General features: G+C 40.0%; 1 protein-coding gene across 7 annotated transcripts in view; it reads left to right on the top strand.

The window, feature by feature from the left end:
* The window catches only part of MAP4 (microtubule associated protein 4), a 167,548-nt gene that overhangs the window by 36,859 nt on the left and 116,106 nt on the right, over positions 1-14,583 (top strand). Inside the window, exon 1 of one of the 7 annotated variants that reach the window (XM_082664875.1) lies at positions 12,313-12,331. The exons of the other annotated variants lie outside the window; for them this stretch is intronic. The gene's annotated coding sequence lies outside the window, so the exon portion shown is untranslated. Of the gene's footprint in view, positions 1-12,312; positions 12,332-14,583 lie in introns of those variants that run through there. 7 annotated transcript variants of the gene reach the window in all.

Genomic DNA, 14,583 nt, shown 5'->3' with positions numbered 1-14,583 from the left:
TTTGATTAGGTTGTAACAGGAGCATTCATGACTTGGTCTTTCATGGGAATGGCTATTTACAAGTAATTTAATCCTCTGTGAGCCTCACAAGGCAAACTTAATCCTAAATCTTTAAGTAGCAGTCTAAACTGATGGAATAATAGACAGGTGGGATTTATGTTTACCCAATTACTGCAGCAATTTTGGCCAAAACATTTGAATTAGTATTCTGATACAGTATACTAATTAACAGAAATTGTGTCGCTTCTTTGTAAATAGCACATAGCTATAAGTACTCAGGAGAAGAGAGTATGTGAAAGGTTTTTCTGTTCAGATGTATAGACTTTGCTCTTTAGATCTAATGACAGCAGTCAGGAGCCCCTAAATCAACATACTAGTTTTTTTCTAAAAAAATGTACGTTTGTATACATACCTAAAAAAATTAATATTTTTTAACATAGTGCATAGCGCTTAGTATTAGGTTAAGCCATACAAAAATGCAGTTTTGATAGGTCAAAAACAAATATTGGGCTTCCCTGGTGGCGCAGTGCTTAAGAATCCACCTGCCAAAGCAGGGGACACGTGTTCGAGCCCTGGTCTGGGAAGATCCCACATGCCGTGGAGCAGCTAAGCCTGTGTGCCACAACTACTGAGCTTGCGCTCTAGAACCCATGAGCCACAACTACTGAGCCCGCGGGCCACAACTACTGAAGCCCACGCACCTAGAGCCCATGCTCCGCAACAAGAGAAATCACCGCAATGAGAAGCCTGTGCGCTGCAGCGAAGACCCAGCGCAGCCAAAAATAAATAAATAAATTTATTTTTTAAAAAAACCCCAAAACCAATCAAATACCAATAATTTTATGTCGTTCCACTTAATAAATATTCAATACTTTTTTTTTTTTTTTTTTGCGGTATGCGGGCCTCTCACTGTTGTGGCCTCTCCCGTTGTGGAGCACAGGCTCTGGACACACAGGCTCAGCGGCCATGGCTCACGGGCCCAGCTGCTCCACGGCATGTGGGATCCTCCCAGACCGGGGCCCGAACCCGTGTCCTCTGCATCGGCAGGCGGACTCTCAACCACTGCGCCACCAGGGAAGCCTTTCAATACATTTTGTTGACCTGAACAGAGTGAGATCATAGTCAAAATGGTAGGCTTAAAAAGGACTTCTGGATAATTCTTTTTTTAAAAAAAATTTATTTATTTATTTATTTATATTTTGGCTGCGTTGGATCTTGGTTGCTGCACGCGGGCTTTCTCTAGTTGCGGCGAGCAGGGGCTACTCTTCATTGTGGTGCGTGGGCATCTCATTGTGGTGGCTTCTCTTTGTTGTGGAGCACAAGATCTAGGTGCGTGGGCTTCAGTAGTTGTGGCTTGTGGGCTCTAGAGCGCAGGCTCAGTAGTTGTGGCACATGGGCTTAGTTGCTCCACGGCATGTTGGATCCTCACAGACCAGGGCTTGAACCCGTGTCCCCTGAATTGGCAGGCGGATTCTTAACCACTGCGCCACCAGGGAAGTCCTGGATAATTCTCTTTACAAATAAAGTGAGGTGATTTGCCCGAGACCTTTTATCCAGTTTATGGCTGAGGTTAAGAGAGGCCAGATGATCTGCCAATGGCAAATTATTTTAAATTTGACTTGAGATACTGTTAAAACCTTGGATTTTTTCTTTCTCCTGTAGAAATAAAGGCATAACCTGAAGCTGTGTATTTGACCGTAGACCTAGTGCCCATGGTACTCTTCATAGAAATGATCACAAATACTGTTTTCACATGATGTCTACTTACATAGTATAATACATTAAAATTACTTCTTAGAAAATAAGGGACTTCCCTGGTGGTGCAGTGGTTAAGAATATGCCTGCCAATGTAGGGGACACAGGTTCGAGCCCTGGTCCAGGAGGATCCCACATGCTGTGGAGCAGCTAAGCCTGTGTGCCACAGCTACTGAGCCTGTGCTCTAGAGCCCACGAGCCACAACTGCTGAAGCCCACACACCTAGAGCCTGTGCTCTGCAACAAGAGAGGCCACCGCAATGAGAAGCCCGCACGCTGCAACGAAGAGTAGCCCCTGCTCGCTGCAACTAGAGAAAGCCCGCGCAGCAACGAAGACCCAACGCAGCCAAAATAAAATAAATAAATTTATTTAAAAAAAGAAAATAAGGAAGTAATAGAGTAACAAATTATATAATGTTTTATGTAATTTATTAGTCTGTTATGGTATAAAAAGTTTCTAATAATTTCAGCCATATTTTACGATACAACTCAGATGTGAGAGCCAATGTCAATCATACCGTTTGGGATGGATGCCTCTGAGATTTTTTTTTTTTTTTTTTTTTTTTTTTTTTTGCGGTGCCTGGGCCTCTCACTGTTGTGGCCTCTCCCACTGCGCAGCACAGGCTCCGGATGTGCAGGCTCAGCGGCCATGGCTCATGGGCCCAGCCACTTCGCGGCATGTGGGATCCTCCTGGACTGGGGCCCGAACCCGTGTCCCCTGCATCGGCAGGCGGACTCTCAACCACTGCGCCACCAGGGAAGCCCCCCTCTGAGATTTTCACAAGCATTTTTAAAAAGAAGTTTAAGACCCCTCATGTTTATGTGAACAACTGTTTATCTTGCTGCCTTTTCTATGGTCTGTAACAAAGAAGAACCTGGTTCTTTCAATAACTAGAGTAATTTTTGGAAAGTCTCTTTCTCATTTTATTTGTAAAATGAGTATGTTAGATATGTAAGATCCCTGTATTAGTGTAATTAATGCTGTCTAATATATCTAGCATTTCAGTGCTTTAACACAAAGTTTATTTCTTGCTTCATGTGGTGATTGAAGAATTCCAGCTCCTTTGCATTCATTTGGTTGACAACAAAGAGCACCAGCAAGAAAGATCTCTCATTGAATGTTTTGTGGGGAAGCATATTACTTCAGCTGGAATCCTGCTGTCTAGAACCTAGTATGGTCTCAACTGCAAGGGATGTGGGTGGGAGATGTTTTTCTGAGTGCCTAGGAAGAAGAAAGCGGATTGGTTGAGCATTGAGCATCTATGCTGTACTCCCATTTAGTTTGTATAATACATTCTTAGATTCTGTATTCACCACAAAAATCTCCTATTGCGTGCTACTTTTTGTACCTTTGATTACTCAGAATTTACTTCCAAATTTTCTTAGAAGAAATTTAGTTTGGGACTCTTTGTTATTGTAGTTTGTAAACTCTGGTGCTTGCTATATTTAGGAAAGTGTTTTTGTTTGTTTTTTTACCCCAAGATGGTTATATCATGTTATTTTCTTTTGTAATTTCATTTCTGCTTAAACTTTTTTTTAACCTCATTATGCCTTGCTTATTTTTGAAGGATTAAAAATGCATCTATGGCAAAAATCTCCCATTGCTTATACAAGAAATACACTAGAATATTGAACACAGCCAACACCAGAGCCACCAAGTCATTGTCCACCCATGTTCAGTCTGTCAGCCCACTAGCAGAAGGGAGAACAGAGAAACCTTACACTGTCTTTTAAAGGTCAGCACATGCAGACTTGCAGACCAATAAAGAAGCACATTCCAGTGAGGAGGCAAAGTTCTCTTTGCCTTCTGCCCACTTAAGATTAAACTTAGAGTCAGCAAAAGCCTTTCAGCTTTGATTTCAGCTGCTGTTTTAGTTATCCCCCCCAACCCCCTTTCTGTGATCCATTATATATACCATTTTGTACTTAAGACCAAAACATATCATTCCTCATGGATCCATCCTATGTTAGTAAATCTGATGAGAATGTTGTAAGCCTAAGTATTAAATTCATTTTTTTCTTAAAATATATAATTATCTCAAAATAATGCCACAGTTCAGTTTGCATTGTATTTGAATCAATACTTTCTTGTGTAGTTACCCCTCTGGTGAATCAAACCCGCCCCTCCCTTTGCAGTTGCCTTTTTTCTTTCTTTTTTTAGTTCCCAGACCAGGGATTGAACCCAGGCCCTTGGCAGTCAAAGTGCGGAGTCCTAACCACTGGACCACCAGGGAAATCCCAGTTGCCTTTTTTTGTTGTTGGCAGAAAAATATATGCTATCTGTACCAAATGTCTAAGTCTTTAGCTTTTAAAAATTATACTGCTTTGGGGGACTTCCCTGGTGGTCCAGTGGTTAAGACTCTGCGCTTCCACTGCAGCAGGCATGGGTTTGATCCCTGGTCGAGGAACTAAGGTCTTGCATTCTCAAGGGTGCAGCCAAAAAAAAAAAAAAAAGGACAAAAATTATGCTATTTTTGGAAAGATTAATTTTGTACAAAGTTGTTTCTAGATCCTAGTGCATAACCATCATCCTGGGATTTCTTTTTTTTTCTCATATAGGTTAATTGTACTATTACTTTGATACTGTGGCTTTCCTAGGATGCTGTGTTCATTTGTCATTTTCCTGGAGTCTGTGCTGAAAGTTCATTTTTAGAAAGGGTGTCTGGAAAGTAAACTTTTTGGATTTACTGCATGTTTGAATTTCCTGCTTTGGTCCTGACTGCATAGATGGGTCAGGTATAAAACTCTACGTTCAAAATAATTTCTCTCAGTTCTCAAGGCATCACTCCATTGCTTTCTAGCATCCAGTGTTGCTATTAGAAGTCAGAAGCAAATCTGTTTCTCATAACTTGGTAGATACTGCCTGGGGAATTTTCTTTTTTTCTCCTTTCTCCGTTCTGTCCCTGTTTCTCTGCTCCCTCCATCATCCCTGTCTCCCCCATCCCCTTTTTTGCTGTGATATGTTGTATGTACCTTTTTGTGTGTAAATATGTGCAAAATGTAAAGATAATAAAAAGATAAATATCTATGAATCTACCGCCCAACTTACGAAATTGGACTTTTCTAAACCCCTTGTTGTCTCTTCCTTTTTGATTTTCTCCACGCCAGAGAGTATTGCTATTCTGAATTTGTGCCTCTCTTTGTGTTTATTTTATATTTAATAACTGTTTTATTATGTTCCTGCCAGACTCTGTGCTAAATACAGTAGATTCAAAATAAAATGCATAGAAGATTATAAGAATGGGTCTAGTAGTGTGTCACACATTATAACTCCTTTTACGCTGAATTCATATCTTACAATATACATATCACTAGGAATTAATCTTTGTGTTTATTTTAATATAGAGTACAAATGTATGATTCCATTAACACTATGTGTTGAAATTCAACCATGTTGATATGTATATCTGTAGTTAATTCATTTTCAATGCTGTATTGATTTATTATATGTATTAATATAAAATTTAATCTGTTCTCTGTTGATGTACATTTGGGTTGTTATCAGGTTCTTGTTATTATGAATAATACTGCTTTGACATTCTTGTACATGAATGCAAGAGTTTATATACAAATTCTTATAAACAGTGATTTACTGTTGTGTAAAATGATTGTATCAATTTACAGCAGTGCAGGAGAGGCGTAGTTGCTGGTCATCCTTCCTGATGCTTGATATTATCTGACTTTTTCATTTTAGCAATTCTGACGTGTATTTATTGGATCTCAGAGTAGTTTTAATTTACCTATCCCCTGGTGATTAGTAAAAGTAAGCACCTTTTATGTTTATTGGATTTTTGGATAGGCTCCTATAAGAGGTGACTGTTATGTTTTGTTGTGCTTTTTATTTGTAGAAGTTCTTTATATGTCCCATATATGAGTTCTTTCTTTTTACATATTGCAGATATCATCTTCAACTCTGTGGTTTGCTTTCACTCTCTTAATGGTATATTTGGATGGATATAAATTCTTTAATGTTGTCCTATTTATCATTTCTAGCCCTTTATGGTTAGTGAATTGTGTGACCTGTTTAAGAAATCTTTGCTTATTTACCACATGAGCATGAAGACACTCTTCATATTATCTTCTAGAAGCCTTATTTTTTTTTTAACATCTTGATTGGAGTATAATTGCTTTACAATGGTGTGTTAGTTTCTGCTGTATAACAAAGTGAATCAGCTATACATATACATACATCCCCATATCTCCTCCCTCTTGCGTCTCCCTCCTACCCTTCCTATCCCACCCCTCTAGGTGGACACAAAGCACGGAGCTGATCTCCCTGTGCTGTGTGGCTGCTTCCCACTAGCTATCTATTTTACATTTGGTTGTGTATATATGTCCATGCCACTCTCTCACTTCGTCCCAACTTACCGTTCCCCCTCCCCGTGTCCTCAAGTCCATTCTCTATGTCTGCGTCTTTATTCCTGTCCTGCCTTTAGGTTCTTCAAAACCATTTTTTTAAAAATTCCATATATGTGTGTTAGCATACGGTATTTGTTTTTCTCTTTGTGACTTCACTCTGTATGACAGTCTCTAGGTCCATCCACCTCACTACAAATAACTCATTTTCGTTTCTTTTTATGGCTGAGTAATATTCCATTGTCTATATGTGCCATATGTTCTTTATCCATTCATCTGTCGTTGGGCACTTAGGTTGCTTCCATGTCCTGGCTATTGTAAATAGAGCTGCAGTGAACATGTGGTACACGACTCTTTTTGAATTATGGTTTTCTCAGGGTATATGCCCAGTAGTGGGATTGCTGGGTCGTAAGGTAGTTCTATTTTTAGTTTTTTGAGGAACCTCCATACTGTTCTCCATAGTGGTTGTATTAATTTACATTCCCACCAACAGTGCAAGAGGGTTCCCTTTTCTCCACACCCTCTCCAGCATTTATTGTTTGTAGATTTTTTGATGATGACCATTCTGACCTTTAGCCTTATTGTTTTATCTTTCACATTTAGACCTGCTATCCATCTGGAATTGATTTTTGTGTATGGTGTGAGGTAGAACTCAAGATATATTTTCCCCAATAGTTGGATATCCAGTTGACTCAACACCACTTATTGAAAAGACAGTTCTTTCCCTACTGCTCTGCATTGTCACATTTGTCATAAGTTAAGTGTCCATATGTAGTGGTTCTGTTTTGAAACTGTTCTCTTGTATTGGGCTCTTTCTTGGCAGTTGTGCCAGTACCACAGTGTCTTCATTATTGTATTTATATGTAGTAGGTTGAAGCATATGAAATGGGCACATTTTTAGTTCATCAGTTTTTAGCAATTTCATATGATTCAATCCAGTAGTAAGTTTTGAAATACAGTAACTTAAGTTCTTCTAAGTTTGTTCTCTAACATAGTCTTGGCTATTCTTGGCTTTTTGCATTTTTATATAAAATTTAGAATTGGCTTTTGAGTTTGAATTAAAAAGAAAAAACTATTGGAATTTTGCTTGGAAATGCTCATTCTGTAGATCAGTTTGGAAATAGTTGACATTTTAAAAAATACTGAGTCTTCCAGTATATAGTACATAATCGTGATATATCCTGCCATTTATTTTTATTTATTTATTTATTTTTTGCGGTACGCGGGCCTCTCGCTGTTGTGGCCTCTCCCGTTGCGGAGCACAGGCTCCAGACGCGCAGGCTCAGCGGCCATGGCTCACGGGCCCAGCCGCCCCGCGGCATGTGGGATCTTCCCGGACCGGGTCACGAACCTGTGTCCCCTGCATCGGCAGGCGGACCCCCAACCACTGCGCCACCAGGGAAGCCCCTGCCATTTATTTAGGTCTTTAATTTCTCTCTCTTTTTTTAAATGTGTTTTCTAGTGGTCATGGGTATCTTTCATTAAAGTTATTCTTAGTTTTTTAAAAAAATACCAATGTAGGGCTTCCCTGGTGGCGCAGTGGTTGAGAGTCCGCCTGCGATGCAGGGGACCTGGGTTCGTGCCCCGGTCCGGGAAGATCCCACGTGCCGCGGAGCGGCTGGGCCCATGAACCATGGCCGCTGAGCCTGCTCGTCCGGAGCCTGTGCTCTGCAACGGGAGAGGCCACAACAGTGAGAGGCCCGCGTACCGCAAAAAAAAAAAAAAAAAACCATTGTCAGTGGTATTTTTGAAAAATTTGTTTTCCAATTATTTTTGCTGTATGTGGAAATACATTTGGAGTTTTAGCAATTTACCTGGAGTTCAACAACCTTGCTAAATAAATTCATTTACTAATTCAAATAGTTTATTTGATTTTCTCTATATTTTCATAGTTACGTTTCCTGCAAATAATGAGAGTGTTTTGTTTTGTCTTGTTTTGTTTTGGCTGCGTTGGGTGTTCGTTGCTGCGTGCGGGCTTTCTCTAGTTGCCGTGAGCGGGGGCTACTCTTCGTTGTGGTGCGTGGGCTTCTCATTGCGGTGGCTTCTCTTGTTGCAGAGCTTGGGCTCTAGTCGCTCGGGCTTCAGTAATTGTGGCCTGTGGGCTCAGTAGTTGTAGCTCGTGGGCTCTAGAGCTCAGGCTCAGTAGTTGCGGCACATGGGCTTACTTGCTCTGCGGCATATGTATTCTTCGCGGACCAGGGCTCGAACCTGTGTGCCCTGTATGGGCAGGTGGATTCTTAACCACTGTGCCACTAGAGAAGTACTCAGAAACTTTAAAAGTTCTCTTGTTGCCTGTTAAAAATGCACAGGGAAATGAAAAAAATAGGAAGATTAATATTTAGTATACTGTTATTTAAAACATTAGAAACTTTGAGAATTAAGATGTTTTATTTCTTAGTAAAAAACTTATCAAGAGTAGTTTCTTCTCTTCTTGTGACTTATGATGTGGAATGGGCATCTTTTCTCTGCCTTGGCAAGTTGTCATACTCCTTTCTAAGTTTGGATCTGCTTCCAGGATTTTATCGTTTGGATTTTCAGTGTCCCAAAGTATATTTGAGAATTCTTTTAATGTGAAGTTTCTTGCCCAAGTCACTTCCTCCAGGACATCCTCATCTTTTTTACCAAACACAGATAGATAAGCTCACCTTCACTAAATTCCTCCGGCTGCATATCCAGTCTTTTTTTTTTTTTAATTTTATTTATTTATTTTTGGCTGTGTTGGGTCTCTGTTGCTGCGCACGGGCTTCCTCTAGTTGTGGTGAGCAGGGGCTACTCTTCGTTGCGGAGCGCAGGCTTCTCATTGCGGTGGCTTCTCTTGTTGTGGAGCACAGGCTATAGGTGTGCGGGCTTCAGTAGTTGTGGCACATGGGCTTAGTGGCTCCATGGCATGTGGGATCTTCCCGGACCAGGGGTTGAACCCGTGTCCCCTGCATTGACAGGTGGATTCTTAACCATATCCAGAGTCTTTTGAATGACGGTAGAGTCAACATCCCACAGCGTAGCTGTTACTTCTGTAACTCCATTCACATTCGATTTGGATTTCACTTCCAATGTTACTCCTTTTTAGTTCTTTGCTGCACTTTCGTTTTTGTTGACCAGTTCCCTCTTACAACTATCCGTTTTATAAAATGTCACATGGGTTTATCACTGGGAGATGAGGCAACACAACTGTTTGTGCGTGAAATGAATAACAGATGCTCAGTGACCAGTCCCTAACATACTTTGTGATGTGATAGGTCACTGATCTTGATGCACACCTGTTATTTATGTAGTGATTTGTAGACTGAAGAGTTAGCAACTAATTTTGTGCTTTATGCAATTACTCACAGTTAATATACCGTGGTAACTGGAACTTGAAACAGGTTGTTGAAGGACTGGTGTTTTTTAGCTAAACTATGGTAATTGAAATTTGTGGATGTTAGAACCTTGCAAAGCAAGGACTGCCTGTATTTGTGACAGAGATTGTATGGGCCTCAGAGCTTAAACAATTTATTGTCTGGCTCTTTACAGAAAATATTTGCTGACCTGCGATCTAAGTTCATAAGTTTACTTTTGCTTATAATTTTCCATTACTGTATTCTTGTCTGGTTTTGATATTGGGGTATATTACCAATAATCATATAGTAATCACTAGCAAATACCTAAAGCACATACAGTGTTCCAGGCACTGTTATAACATTTTAAATATTAACAGATCCAGAAGTAGTTAATTCTGTTATCCCCAACTTACATTTGAGGAAGCTGAAGTAAAGAAGTTAAGAAGCTTGCCCAAGGTCACATAGATACTAAATGGTAGAACCCAAATTTGAACCTCTGGTGGTCCAGTGTGGATCCCGGCCTCTACTATATTATACTTATATTGATATTCGTTTCATAAAATGAGTTGGGGAGCATTCTTTTTCTAATTTCTAGAGTTTGTGTTAGATCAGCACCTTAAATATTTAGTAGAACTCCTATTAAACCCTTTGTGGGATGTGTGTGTGTGTGTGTGTGTGTGTGTGTGTGTGTGTGTTTGTGTGTGTGTATTTGGAAGATTTAAAAATACTGTTTCAATTTCTTTAATTGATTTGGTACTGTTTAGGTTTTGTATTATATTTTGGATCAGTTTTTGTGATATATACTCTTTTAGGAATTGATATTTTTTATCCGATCTTCAAATTTGTTGGCATAGTTTTATATTCTCTTTTTTTCTCTCTCCTGCATTTGTGGCATTATTCATTTTCCTTCCTAAAATTGTTCATTTGTGCCTTCTCTTCTTTTTTTGTCAGTCTTCCCAGTGGTTTGTTAACTTTATCAGTCCTCAAAGAGGACTTTTGCTTTGCTGATCTCCTCTTCTGTTTCCTTTTTTTTTTTTAGGATCAATCTTTTTTTTTTTTTAATGTATTTATTTATTTATGGCTGCATTGGGTCTGCGTTGCTGCACGCGGGCTTTTTCTAGTTGCGGCAAGTGGGGGCTAATCTTCATTGTGGTGCACAGGCCTCTCATTGAGGTAGGTTCTCGCTGCATAGCACTGGTTCTAGGCGCGTGGGCTTCAGTAGTGTGGCACACAGGCTCAGTAGTTGTGGCTCGCAGGCTCTAGAGCACAGGCTCAGTAGTTGTGGCACATGGGCTTAGTTGCTCTGCGGCATGTGGGATCTTCCCGGACCAGGGCTCGAACCCATGTCCCCTGCATTGGCAGGCGGATTCTCAACCACTGCGCCACCAGGGAAGTCCATCCTCTTCTGTTTCTTTGTGCTTTATTTTTGTTCATGATTTTATTTCCTTCCTTTGATTTTATTCAGATTTATTTTTATCTAACTCTTAAGATGTATGTTAACTAATTAATTTTGTTCTTCCTTTTCTAATATAAGCACTTAAGGCTGGAGACATTCTTAAATTCCCTCTTTAGGTGTATTCCACAAACTTTGCTATATAATATTTTTGGTATTATTCAGTTCTAGTATTTTTTCATTTCTATTATGGTTTAACTCATGGGTTATTTGTAGTGTTTTAAAATTTCCTAATACATTAAAAAATTCAGGTTTTTATTTCTAGCTTATTTATATGTTTCATAAATGTGGATTGTATAATAATGTTTAAAATATGAGACTTTATTTCCTAGTATACATTTATTTTAAAAAGAAAGTTTCATGTGTGCTAGAAGAGAAAGTGTCTTCTCCAGTATACTCTGTAGTCCAGTAGTTGAAACCTGTATACTGAGTTGCTCATAGCTTATATTGTATTTGCTGATTTTTGTCTACTTGATGTGTCAGTTGCTGGGAGAGGTGTATTACAATATCCCCCTGTGAAGGAGGATTCATCTATTTCTCCTCATTACTATCAGTTTTATGTATTTTTACACATCTGTGTTGTTAGGTATGTACAAGTTTGATATTTAATATTGATAACTCTTAGTGAATTAAACTTTTTGTCATCTTATTTCTACTAATGATTTTTTGCTTAGAGTTGATTTTGCTTGATATTTATGTACACCAATCTGGTATGCCTTTTTGTTACACAGTTGAATGTTCTGCAGTAGATGCTACTGGTACCCTGTCTGGATCCCCTTAACCAGCCAGTGTGTCTCTCAGCCAATGAGTGCCTTGACGAGGGTTACAGAAACCTGGCCCCCTTCCCTCATGGCGGCACTGACTCAGTGCTGCTGTTGTGCTCTACAGCTTCCCAGGGAAGAGGCAGAGAGGGGGACTCGGCTGAAACCAGTGCTGGCTCCCTTCCTTCTACATCTTTCTCCTGAAGGCACTCCCTCTGTAAACCACTTCTATAAAAATCCCATTTCAGGCTCTGCTTCTAGTAAACTGGATCTAAAGCACCTATCCTCCCAACAAGGGAGAACTTTATCTCTTTCTAGTGTTAAGTTTTACAAATCCTGTTTTATGTTTCATTTTGATGAACTTTATCTTTAGTGTATTAGGTAGATTATTGCTTAATTCAGTAGCTCTCAATTGTGGGTGTCCTTCAGAATTAACTCTTAAAAACTGAAATTGCTCAACTCTGTCTCTTGATTGCTTCTGTTCCAGTGGCTTTTCACTTTTAACTCAGATCTTTTCCTCTATTTCAGGTAAAATGTTCAAAGTTATGGTAAATAATAACTTGAAAGATTCCTTTGACTTTTTACTTTGCTTGCTCAGTTTTCACTTAAAAGTATTTTTTTTATTTTTTACTTTCAGGCTTTTTTCCCCCTCTTTTTGAACACATCTGTAAGGTACTTTTATGTTAAAGGTAAGACATCACTAAGGTTGTTCTATAAAGTGCCTACTAAGTACTCCCATAGAGTTTATGCCATCTTCTTTGCTGCTCAGAAGAGCTAAGCTACTGTGCCCCAATGCTGGTTCCGTGCCTTGGACCAACAGTGGAAGGAAGAGCCAGCAGGCTCCTTTAGCTGGGCAAATGTCGACCCCAGCAAGAAAAGGCTGGTGTCGTGATATAGAACAAAGCACAACCAGTAGAATGCCTGTGCGTTTAATGAGTGCCTATGAGGTGGCCCTTTATTATACTAGATGCCTAGGATAAAAGGTGAAAAAGATGCTGTCTTTTGCATCTCAGAACTCAGAGTCCAAGGTGGGCTCTGAAAGAGACATACGTTGTAGATAAATAATTACAGAAGTATCAGAAGTATCACAAATCCATATCTACTCTTAGTTCTATCTTCCATTTCCCCTCACTTTCACTGACATTTTCTACAATAAAGTGTGGCATACTGTGGCTCTGAACTTCAGAGAGAAACTTCACTTGATGGAGAGGTTTTGTTTTTCTTTCTTTCTTTTTTTTTTTTTTTTTAATTTATTTTTGGCTACGTTGGGTCTTTGTTGCTGCGCGCGGGCTTTCTCTAGTTCTGGCTAGCGGGGGCTACTCTTGTTGTGGTTCGTGGGCTTCTTATTGCGGTGGCTTCTCTTGTTGCGGCACACAGGCCCTAGAGCTTGTGAGCTACAGTAGCTGTGGCACGTGGGCTCAGTAGTTGTGGCCCGCGGGCTCTATAGCACAGGCTCAGTAGTTGTGGCACACGGGCTTAGTTGCTCCTCTGCATGTGGGATCTTCCTGGACCAGGGCCTGAATTGAACCCGTGCCCTCTGCATTGGCAGGCGGATTCTTAACCACTGCGCCACCAGGGAAGTCCCAAGAGGTTTTTCTTAAATAAAATAGTTCTCAAAAGCTAAGAGCTGATCAAGTGTGATTACTTCATCCAATTTCCCCAGGCTAAGTAGCTTAAAATTCTATAATATATTTGTTACTCCTTGACAGAGACATGTGAGCTGATACTATAGAGATTTAACATTGCAATAATTATAAAAGTGATAGTAACATGATGGTGGTAGCTGATCTCTTGAACAAAAAACGATTTGTTTTTGTCACATTGCATCATGTTGTTGTGCTTTTCTAAAAGCAGAGAGCTATTTTTGTTGCCCTGCCTAATAATGATAAGATGACCAGCATGGAGAGCTGGCTCGTCTGGTTACTCCCTGTTGACTTTTTTTTCATGATTGCTCTGGCACGGGCCATGTTTAGAAAGTAGGAGAAATGAGGTGAATATTCTTAATTACTGATGACCTTCCACCTTTAATCTGTTTATTCTTCTTTTTCTTTGAGGTTTTTTTTTAAAAAAAATAATTTATTTTTATTTATTTATTTTTGGCTGCGTTGGGTCTTCGTTGCTGCACGTGGGCTTTCTCTAGTTGCGGCCAGCGGGGGCTACTCTTCCTTGTGGTGCATGTGCTTCTCATTGCAGTGGCTTCTCTTGTTGCGGAGCACGGGCTCTAGGCATGTGGGCTTCAGTAGTTGCGGCACGCGGGCTCAGTAGTGGTGGCTCACAGGTTCTAGAGTACAGGCTCAGTAGTTGTTGTGCACAGGCTTAGTTGCTCTGCGGCATGTGGGATCTTCCTGGACCAGGGCTCGAACACGTGTCCCCTGCTTTAGCAGGCGGATTCTTAACCACTGTGCCACCAGGGAAGTCACTGTTGATTCTTTTTCCAGTTCTGACTTTTTGTAGCTTTGGCATCTCTGATTAATTTCAGATTAGACATGGTTTTTATGAACTTCCATTTACCATTTTAGAACTGTCTGTTTAGTTATCCCCTTCGTTTTGTCGGCTTTTGCTGTTTTGGCCCATCTTCTGTATAAAGTAATCCACTAAGAGAAGATATACACATCACTTAGACATCGTCTTTCCCCTTTGGGACCTAGTAGGTTACAGGAGTTGCTAGTATATACAGCTCACTACAGTATAGATCAGACTGTACTGTTTGTTACAATAGAAGTATAGATGATGTATTAGTTCTGAATGATACTGGGAGAACAGATTCTAAAAAGGAATCAGAGAAAAGGTGATAGGATGTGGATCTCGATTTCAAGACTAACAAGGAGAAAGTAAAGAGAATTTGAAGTGTGGAGAGCAATATGAGCAAGAGTATACAGTGATAAAGTCAATGGTCTGCTTGTAAAATGGCAGCTGGTCCCATGTGACTAAAATATAGAGA

The sequence above is a fragment of the Grampus griseus genome (assembly GCF_964374135.1).
Source record: "Grampus griseus genome assembly, chromosome: 10".
Classification (NCBI taxonomy): Eukaryota; Metazoa; Chordata; class Mammalia; order Artiodactyla; family Delphinidae; genus Grampus; species Grampus griseus.
This window is presented reverse-complemented; position numbering and strand designations above follow the sequence as displayed.